At 37.4% G+C, this 11,316-nt stretch overlaps 1 non-coding gene across 1 annotated transcript; it reads right to left on the reverse strand.

Moving 5' to 3' along the window:
- Positions 1 to 7,244: 7,244 nt before the first annotated feature.
- LOC145561170 (small nucleolar RNA R71) lies at positions 7,245 to 7,351 on the reverse strand. The gene has a single exon (XR_014093735.1). It is a non-coding gene; the product is annotated as a small nucleolar RNA R71 (small nucleolar RNA).
- Positions 7,352 to 11,316: the final 3,965 nt, after the last annotated feature.

Here is an 11,316-nt window from a genome sequence, read left to right on the forward strand (position 1 = left end):
TAATTCCAAACTTTTTTTTTTATTTTGAAAAAAAAGAAAGATAATGTTACTGTAAGGAGGGTGATCCCATCGTAAGGGGTACTCTCCTTAAATGCACTTGGCCACTTAAAAGCCTAGGACTTTACACTTGTTAAGGTGTAGTAGGATTTGAATTCCTGACTGTTTGGGGGACCTTGAATTAGAAGATTCTATCATCACACTTTTTTATAAAAAACAAGTAAGAGTCGCCAATGAGTTTTAGGAAAATCTCATAAACCTCATTCATGTCTTTCTTCCATGTGGAGTTCATGGAATAATTAGCACAAATCATAAGTTTACCCATGCCCAAATTGGTCTATAAACCAGAAATGAGTTAGGGAGCGAGGGTACTAAGATAACGTTCCTTTTATAGGGGAATCGTCATCCTAGCCCTAGTACGGCCTCTACTAGCTCTTCCTTTTTCATAATTTCATCACCAAACAATATATGCAACGTGATACCTAAAACTATGTTAGTTGATTTTATTTACAAGCATTAATTCACCTAGGAATTACTACAAGAAAAAGGGGAATTAGCGACTGATTTTTGCGACTACTATAATAATCAGTTGCAAAAATTATTTTTGCGACTGAAAAAGACGAGCAGTCGCAAATTTTGCAACTGATTTTGCATTAGTTGCTATGCGGTCGCTAATTAGCAACTTATTTTTGTGACTACCATAATAATTAGTCGCAAAAAATATTTTTGCGACTACAAAAACGAGTAGTTGCAAATATTGTAACATATTTTTTAGTAGTTGCAATGCGGTCGCTAATTTATGACTAATATTTGCGACTACCCTAATATCCAGTCGCAACAATAAGAATCGCAACTAAAGAGACCGTAATATTCATTCATTCAGTACTAGTTTGATGTTCATCCTTTCCAAAAAATTTATAGCTGTTATTTTAGCTCGTTCTACATTCCAATTGATGCAATTGGTGTTTTTAATAGGTAATTTGATAATTTTTTCTTAAATACGACGAAGTTATGGTGTCATATCCCGCGATTTACTTGTTCACATGTGTTAGGGTAAGATCACTTTCACCGAGAGAATGCATCTGCCCATTTAATTCAAAACGAAGGTTTTTCTTATTGAAACCTAAACACGGACTACTTAGTGCTTACAGTGTAGACAAATAATTGATTTACGTACTGCTCTAGCTTGCTGCCGTTCAAACCTCAAAAATCCAGTAAAATTCAACTATTCAAACCCCAACAAATTCGACCCCAGAACCCAAAAAAAATCAACTAAAAACCAAAATCCCCAGCAAATTCGAGCCAAACCCCCTAAATTCGAGCAAATCCAAGGAAGAATCCCCATTGCCGAGCAAAAAATTGCACCCAAACCCCTAGGAATTTTGAACCCCTTAGCTTGTTCCCGTTCAAACCCCAAAACCCCAGCAAATTTCGACCCCAAATTCCAACAAATTCGCCCCAAAACCCAACAAATTCGAGCAACAACTGAAAACCCCCCATTTCTCTTTCTCTCTCATCTGCTCACTCTTCCTTCGCCATCGTCGCCGTCACCCACGTCGCCAGATTCCTTGAACACCGGTGCCGATTCCTCTATTTGTATGGTCCTTTATATTTTAATTATTTTCATTTATTCCAATTCTCATTAAAATCAATTCCTTATAACCGATTCCTCTATAGCGCTTGTTTTATTGCTATTTTGGATCAATTTTTTATTTTTATTTGGGCTTATTGATGAATTTTGCCCATTTATTGAATTGCTTTGGAGATTCAATGTCAAGATTTGCCTTTTTTTTTTACTTATTCGTATATTTATGATATTTCTACATGATTTTGCTTGATTTTTTGTTATATATTTTGGTGGGGTTTCATGATTTATAGGAATTTATAGAAATTAAATTGAAGTGATAGAAAATTGAAATTGTTGGTGAAATTTTGGGGTACTTATGTGTATTTGCAATCACCATTGCATTATTAGTGTTGCTGAGATATTTGTGTTTGTAATTACAATTTCATTATTACTATTCTAATGTTACTAAGAAACAACCAAAGGAAGATGTAATATGCATTCTACTTGGGCTGGATAACACCCTAAGAAACAACTGAAGATGTAATTTGTCAAACTATTATGTGCTCTTTGGTTCTTTTTATGGTGTTATCACCCCTTAATGAGTGTAGCTTCATGATTTTTTGTTTTATCATTGAAGTGTTGCCACATTCTAGTTTTGAAGATTGTTTATGAAGCTGTAGAAAAGAAAGTTGAATGAAAATGTTAAACAGTGGGAACTATGCCATTTGCTGATGTAGAATGGATGCTCATGCAGTCATGCCATAACTTTACCTTACTTGTTAATTTACCTTAGTCTCCTATTTCTATCTGTCTGAATATTCTGGTTAATCTAGTTATGATGAGAAGGATTGGGATCCTTTGTATGATAGATCATTATTCGTCCTTGTATTACTATCAATCTCCCCAAGCTTTTATGGGGATCTTGATAAGTTTAAGCATCTCTTTTTCCTATTTCTTTTAACTGTTTAGATAGCTCTATTATAATTCATTTGCAATATTCTGTTATTCATACTTGTCTTGTGGATTTTTAAACCGGTTCTTGCGTATATTCTTGACAAATTATAATCAAGGTACTTATGTGTTTTTCTTCTAGCAGACCTGCTGCTCATGCCTCAATCGCTGCTGTTAGCGTTGAAGTCACTGATGTGAATGTTGATGCTGCTATTGCTGCCTTTAAATGTTCTTATTAATGCTAATCCTAACTTTGTACAATTAAAATACTTTCTTTTTTGATAAAATTGTAATATTACAATAATTATTATTGAAAAATGTTCAAGTTTATATATATATGTGTATTTCTGTATCCATTTTGAGGGTGAAAACAATCCATTTTTTTGTGGGCATTTTAGGCAATTGTTCATGTAAGAACTGGTGCCTTTCATCGGTTTTGAATTGCTGCCTTTGTGATTTGTAATAGGCAGATCTAAAAATTTAGCAACTAAAATTTGTATTAGCAACTGATTTGTTAGTAGCAAAAATTGGTCTCAAAGTTACTTGTCAATCACAAAAAAAAAAAAAAAATTTGGTCTCCGTAGTCGCTAATCCGTCTCAAAATAACAATCTCTGTAGTATTAAAAAATTGGTCAATTCCGTTGCTAATCTTTCGCTAAAATTTTGCGATGGACAATGAATCAGTTGCTAAAATCTGGAAGTTAGTCATTAAATGATAGTTGCAAATTAGTCGCTAATATTTTGTGACGGACAATGATTCAGTTGCTAAAATATGAAAATTAGTCGCTAATTGGTAGTCGCAAGGGTGTTGCTATTCCATTGCTAAAATTGCAACTTGCTCAAAAATAGTCGCAAAAATGGATTTGCGACGAGGCCTTTAGCGACTAACCAAAGTAGTCGCAAATCCGTCGCAAATCCATTTTTGCGACGAATTTGCGACTACTTTGGCCGTCGCTAATTGCGTATTTTCTTGTAGTGCGAATTACATTGCAAAGTCGTTATTCTTATTTAAAAAAATTCGTGGAAGAACAATAAACAAGATTCGCCTTGGCTTAGGTGATCAACCAACAATTATTTAATTCAATTCTAGTCTTTATTTAACGCAAGATACTATGTGGAATTGATTAATTAATTATTTTAAAAGTGATCAAACAACACTAATTAGCTAATTAAAGTCCTTTTAAATAAGAAAATAAAGGTGATTTAACTAAGTGCTCAGGAATTTACCACTTCTCTTTGCTAGATCTCCGTTTAGAACACTTATGGACACCTTCTTGTTGGAGAACCTCCACCGTAGTAACAAAGTATCGAAAGGGTGAGTGTTTAGGACAAGAGGGCTAGGTTGCATAAGTTCACAAGTTATTTCGCCAGAGTTTTTAGGTTAATTTTTGTCTGTTGAAGCCTCGGTTTAAGCTCGTATCTATAGAGAAGGATTAGGTTTAGGGTTTCGAGCTTTCTACCGCAGCAGGTGTCGCGCGCAACAGATGAAGTTGCGCGCGGCATCCCAGCGCAAGTCATAAAGTTGCGCTGCTATGTGCAGCGCGACTTTTTGTCTTGCTCGCGGTTTTACAGTAAGATTCGATTTTATATTTTCCGTATAATTGCCGAATAATTACAAATCTTCCACAGCGCAACTCTGAAAGTTGCACTAGGCGTTGCGCGCAACTGAATTAGTTGCGCGCGACAGCCCAACGTGACTTCGTGAGATGCGCGCGGCTTTTTCTGCGGCAACACTAAGTTTTAACCTAGGCGCTCCTAAATCCGTCATTATTAGGGTTTAAGCACGGGCTTAAGCCTAATTATGATCAGGTTTAGTTAATTGGACCTTTGTTTTGGCTTTTCTTTAATTTGGGCTAGTCTTTTGTGTTTTGTGGCTTAACAAGTTATCCATAAGTATTCTTCACTTTGATCCAACACGAAGATGGCTTTATTTATCGTCATTGCACTCCCTGTCGGGACAGGAGGCCAAAAGTAGATGTCTACAGTTACCAAAATTTTGGAGGGAAAATTTTGTATGAGAAGTTGACACTTGTAAATGATGATGTCAGCGGTTATTTCCTTAGTTATAAATAGATAAATTGGCCCAGGCAATGCCCCGATACATCGCAAATCAATATCAATATATATATTAAAACTCATGGCAAGACATGATGTTTTGCCATGTGTCAACAATTTTGCCATTTGGCATATGATGTGTCGTCGCCAAATCATACCATAACATTAATTATTGAAAAACTCTATGCATTAACTTTCATATATTAATGTTAAGTTTAATTGATAAACTCTTCATATGCATGACAATTTACCTTGGACTATAACTCCTTAATAATTATATAATAATAAAGTTAGTAAGAAATTAAACATTACTCCATATTTATTTTGTGCATTAACTCATAAAATTGTAATCATAGAGTAAAAGATTTTTGTGCATTATGGAGTAGTATATATTTTGACATCAAATTTATAAAGATTTGATTTATAATATTTTTATGATTTTAATGTAAAAAAAAATTATTATAATCAAACCAACTTATACAAGCAACAAACTACTTAAGCTATAATATTAAATAAATAAATAAAAAAAAAATCATCACTTAAACTCTCAATGACAAACAAGCCAAAATATATATAGTTCGATTAAAGTAATAAAATTTATAATGACCCGGGGCATCGCTGATATGTCTGACTTATATAGTGTTTTACCCCCGTCCCTTTGTCATAATTAGTAGTGTTTTTGGCTCTTTAGAGCCACTTTTATTACTAATTGGTGTTTTTTAGTGCTTTTGTAGTTTTGCTTGAGTTTTGTAGGAAATTGCACATTTGGAGCGTTTTCCGGGTTTTTCATGGAGCAACTACGAACATTAGGAGGACACGACCATCTTTGAAGCCCAGGACCGGTTAGAGCCGGTGATTAAGGGCTCGGTGTGTGATACCAGGGCATTTGGACCGAGTATTCAAGACCCAAAGAGGAAATCTAGATTGGGTCGAAGAATCAAGCCCAATCGAAGTCCAAGCCTCGAGGAAGAGACCGGGCCCGATCGGGCAAGCTTGCGCCCGATCGGGTGAGCGTTAGCTCGATCGGGCGCGGCTGCCCAGGAGGAGTTTGAAGAAAAAGGCGGGCCCGATCGGGCGGCCCTTCGCCCGATTGGGCGCGTGTTTTTGGAGGCACCTGATTGCCGAGTTCTTAGTTTTTAATTAGGATTGTTTTTAGAGATGTTTAAGTACGATTTTAGTACAAAATTCTTATCACCCTTCTCTTTTAGACTTTCTCTCTCTACTTAGAATATTTTCTTTCTCTTAAATTCTCTCAACTTTGTTCTTAACTCTACTCTTAATTCCATATTACTTTGGTAACAATTTCTTCTACTTTAATCTCAGTTATTTATTTTAATTCTTTCATCATGTCTTATTTTATTGCTTTGATTAGTTTAGATTTAATCATGTGTGAGTAGTTTTATTTCTAGGGTTTATGGGGATCCATAAATAATATGAAGGGGTAATTTATTGTTGTTGATTATCAATGCTGGATTAATTTCCTATTGATTGATTTAATGCTCTGTGACTAGATTAGGCCCGATCTTTTATGCATGAGTTTGATAATATTGATTCGAGATTCGAGAGATGAGAATTGATGTTTAGGTCTAGTTTCAATAGGCAGGTTAATTTATAAATGGTTAAGTCGAGATTCGAGAGATGAGATTTAATGCCGGTAAATTAATTGTGTGATTGTAATACGTAGCGAAAGCCTTTTATGATCTGATTAATTTATGCATTGATGATTAGTTATTATGTTTTACCCTGGAATGTTATTTATTGGTGAACCTATGCTCTAGGCCTTTTATTAATTGTTTTCTCTTTACTCTTAGTTTAGTTTCCTTTGATTATAATATATTGGTTACTTTATAATTTAGATTGCTTGAATTAATTAGGAATAGAAAGACCAGTGTCCCTGTGGATTCGACCCTACTTCCCTATCTGCATTAGTTAGAGGATTTTGGAATTACTTTTGATTAGGTGATACGACTTTAGCCTGTCAAAATTTGGCGCCGTTGCTGGGGAAACGGTTTTATTTTTATTTCTGATTGTTTTTGTAGTCTAGGTTATTTCCTTTTGTCTCAGAGAACGTTAGTTCTTTGAGGCAAGTCTCATATTTGCTTTTAGTTCTTTGTTTATGCCCAGGTGTTCCAGATCAGGTTACATCCCATTCGATCCTGAGATCGAACGATCCTTCCATAGAAAGAAGAATTTCTACAAGCAAATTATGGCGGGTTCTGGTGATAATAATAATCATTGAGACCCTCCAACTGATTCTAGCGATTCAGAGGTATCTTCAGATCAAGAATCAGAGATGGCGGTACCTAAGAAGCTTAGTGATTATTCACAACCAAAGCTTATTGATTTTCCACACCTTACTCCCACTCCAGCTCTTGATGGGGTACAGTTTGAGATCAAACCCCAATTTATAACGATGATAGAAAGGAAGCAACTTAGTGGAGCAAAGGGTGAAGACCCAAATCTTCATATTGCAGACTACTGTCAGTACTGTAATACCATCAGGCAAGCTAGGGTCACACAAGACCAAATCAGGGAGATTCTCTTTCCTTTTTCTTTAACTAGAAAAGCCAAATTATGGTTTAATGGATTAAATAGAACTGCACTTGGTATAACTGACTGGGAAACTCTTGTTTAGAATTTTTATAACAAATATTATCCTGCAGAGAGATCAGCTGTACTACGGAGTGCTATTCATAACTTTGCCCAAGAGGCCGATGAAACTTTATATGAGGCTTGGGAAAGGTTCAAAGATCGACAAAGAGAATGTCCCCACCATAATCTGGCACAATGGCAGTTGATCCAAGCCTTTTATAATGGGATTGGAAATTCATCTAGAATAATATTGGATTTTGCAGCAAGTGGGAGGTTTATGAACCTTAATGTTGATGATGCAGGTCAAGTTATTGAAGATATGGCGATACGTAATTCCCAATATGGGAATCCTAGAGGCTTTGCTAACAAGGGGAAGCATAGTGTTGACTCTGTATCCTTTTTGCAAGCTCAATTAACCTCTATATGCAAGAAATTAGATAATCTTAGTATTGCTAATGTAGCTAATGTTTCTGCAATTAATAATAATACTAATGAGGCTTTCTGTGAAAATTGTGGAATTGTAGGTCATTGGAAGCAAGATTGCAAGAGTTCCGTGGAGCAAGTCAATGCCTTTCAAGCTTATAGGCAGAATAACCCATACTCCAACACCTACAATCCCGGGTACCGGAATCATCCGTACCTTTCCTACCGGAGCACCAATGTTCAAAATCCACCACCACCACAAGAATCACAGGCGCCACAACAAACTCAGCAGAAATATTACCACCCCAATGCTGGCCAAAAGAACCAACCACAACAACCCTCCTCATATTCCGACCCTGCTCTGGTAGAAATTAGAGCGATGCTGGCTAATATGAAGAAGCACATGGAGAGTAGAGATGCCCAAATTTATTCGATCCTAGCACACAATAAAATTGTAGATAATCAAATTGCGTAAATTTCTGCTACTTTGCAAGCCCGTCAATAGGGAGCCCTGCCAGCACAGCCGACTAGGCCTACGGATCAAGCCTATGCAATTACTCTAAGGAGTGGTTCACACTATGAAGGGCCCTCTATGCCCAAAAATGATGAACCCGTTTTATTAAATAACGCTAATCTTGATTCCATTAAACTTGACAATGTAGCTAATAGCCCTGCAGGGCTAAAGAGTAATACTAATATATCTGATTTTACATTGCAGGGTACGACTCCAGGGAAGGTAACAGCTCCAAATAAGAGCAGTAATGCTCCAAAGCCAGTTATCAAACTTCCATTCCCCAATCGTCACTTGAAAACAAATTTGGATAAGCAGTTTGGTAAGTTTCTGGAGATGGTAAAAGATTTGCAGGTAACAGTTCCCTTCACTGAATTAATCACACAAATTCCTGCATATGCAAAATTCATGAAGGAAATATTGACAATAAAAAGGTCTATTAGTGAGGTGGAGACAATATCTTTCACTGCAGAATGTAGTGCCGTACTTCAAAATAAATCTCCACCTAAACTGAAAGATCCAGGTAGTTTTTCTATCCCTTGTCATATTGGCAATCTAATGATTGATAATGCATTATGTGATTTTGGTGCTAGCGTTAGTGTTATGCCATTGTCTGTGTGTTCTAAGCTAAATATGGGTAAATTAAAAACTGCTAATATTACTCTACAAATGGCGACCGTTCTTTTAAATACCCCCTAGGTGTTTTAGAGGATGTTCCTGTTAGAGTAGGTAAATTTATATACCTGTTGATTTTGTTGTTCTTGATATGGCTGAGGATATGCAAACTCCAATTATTTTGAGTAGACCATTCATTAACACCGCAGGAGCAATTATAGATGTGAGATGTGGCAAATTAACACAGTCAGTAGGAGACGATAAAATTATTTTTAATCTTAATAATACCCCTAAAAGCCCCATGACAGAGGAGAAGTGTTTTAGTGTTGATGTGGTTCAAAATTATTTTAACCAGCCCTAAGCTCTTGTAAAAGATTCGTTGGAGGCGGTATCTTGTGTTGCGTCTTCTACAGATGATATAGACAAATGGCAAAAGGAATTTGATGCAATATAAAGAGCCCTCTACACTGTCGGTCTTGGCTTCGAAGATGAGAAGGTGGAATTGAACAAGCAAGTTGTGGAAATTGAGCCTACAATAAGTGTTCCGCCAGATCGAGCTGCAAGTGCGAAATGTAGTGACAATTTGAAGCAACCATCGATCGAAGAGGGATCTTTAGTGCGTAACATTGAAGAACCCCCAGCCCAAGTCAAGGAGGATCCACCAGATAAGGTGAATTGGCGTCCCACAGGGTATGTCAGGAAGCTGCGTCGTGGCCTAAACACCGCTTGACTGGGTGAAAAACCACCCGACCAAGCGTTAGGCCAAGGGTCCTAGTTCTTGTACTTGGTAAAAAGGTCGTGCGGGACCTAGATAAACCAACGCTTTGCGGGAGGCAACCCGTATTTCTTGCTTTCTAGACTAGTCTTTCTTTTATTTTATTTTTATTTCTTTTTTTAGAGAGGTGAGGAGAGTGCAATTTTACCTTTCATAAGTGTTTTTGTACATGTATTAGATCATAAAGTTAGGAGACTTAAAGAGAAAAAGTTAGAAAAAAAGGAGCATTCCAATTTGGGTACGGGCCCGATCGGGCGAAGCTCGCCCAATTGGGCGAGCACCTAAGGGTCAAAATCGAGCAAAAATGTGCCCGATCGGGTGCGCAAATTGATTTTTATTGGAGCTTTAATTCGCCCGATCGGGCGAAGCCGCCCGATCGGGTGGATTTTTGGAGAAATCGAGTGAAGTAAAAAGATATGTCGGGCGAAGCAAGAGGGCGAAATATCCTTCGAGTTCGAGCCCGATCGGGCGGAGGTCGCCTGATCGGGCGCGCACTTCATAAATCTAGAAAAACATATCTCGCCCGATCGGGCGCGCACTTCATAAATCTGGAAAAACATATCTCGCCCGATCGAGCGCGCCTATTTTTGGCCGGGCCTTTATTTTCTTTTCTCCTCCTTTCTTTTCTTTTTCCTTCTTACTTCTTCTTCTTCATTCACACTTTCTCTCTTTAAAACCTCCATTTTTAAACCTTCAAACTCACTTTCCTTTCAAGATCTCCTCAAATTCACCCATCAAAACTCCAAAATTTTTACATATTCTTCATCTTTACACCTTCCTCTACATTCTCCACTAAAAAACTACCACTTTCTCTCAAGATTTATCAACACCCTTATATAGAGAAAGCTTCAAATCCTACCATTCACACATAAAATGGCTTCAAAAAAATCAAGACAACAAAGGGGTGAAGGTTCGAGGCAACAACAGCAACCGATGGTTGACCCGGAGCTTCAACTTCCGGGATGGGACGAAGTAGTCATCTCCTCAACTGAACAACGAGCTAGGATGCTTAACCTCATCCAGAGGCAGGTAATCTCTACTCGCTTTGTACACCATCTTACTTTGTCTAGGTTAGGAATTGATAAACCGGTAGAAAAATTGTTCAAAGGTATAGGAATGAGTGGATTTTTTCAAATGCATTATGACACCTATGATTATTTGACTTTAGAATTTGTTTCTAGTTTCAATGTAATTAAAACTAATGCTTTGATCACTAATGTCCAATTCCGATTGCTAAACAATGATGTGCGTTTAACTTTAAAAGAATTTGGAAAATTGTTTGAGCTTAAATCGGATAAACCTATTGAACCCTCCCAAGACCACATTGCCGTGGTCTATAAAAGATTCACCGGGGAGGGTTTACTCAACCTCCAACATTCCAAGGGGACGTGGATTCAACATCCCGTCCCAAAGTTTTGGCACAGGTTTGCCGGCCTCACAATCTTTGGGAGGTGTAGGCGTCGCTCGAAGTGCGCCTACGTAAAAAGCATGTTGTGAATATGCTTGGCACTCATAGGAAGTGGGAATTGACATTACGATTAGGGACAACGATTAGGGACAAATAAAGTAGGGAGTCGCCAACAAGTTTTTAAGGAACTTGTACACCGTTCACGGATCATAAAAGGCAACCACGAATAAGGGACAACGATAGGCAACAACGATTGACCCGTGAAGGTTACACCCCATTCATAATCCATGAGATTACTAACTCCATATGGTTCGGAACCACGAAAGGAGGATCGGGGATGATGGTACGAAGTGAGTCATGGAGTCACATTCGCCTGTATTGGCCTCTACTCGATTCTTATAGTGAAAAGCATTCCTGTGATC

Source organism: Chenopodium album, chromosome 9, assembly GCF_948465745.1.
Source record: "Chenopodium album chromosome 9, dcCheAlbu1.1, whole genome shotgun sequence".
Lineage (NCBI taxonomy): Eukaryota > Viridiplantae > Streptophyta > Magnoliopsida > Caryophyllales > Amaranthaceae > Chenopodium > Chenopodium album.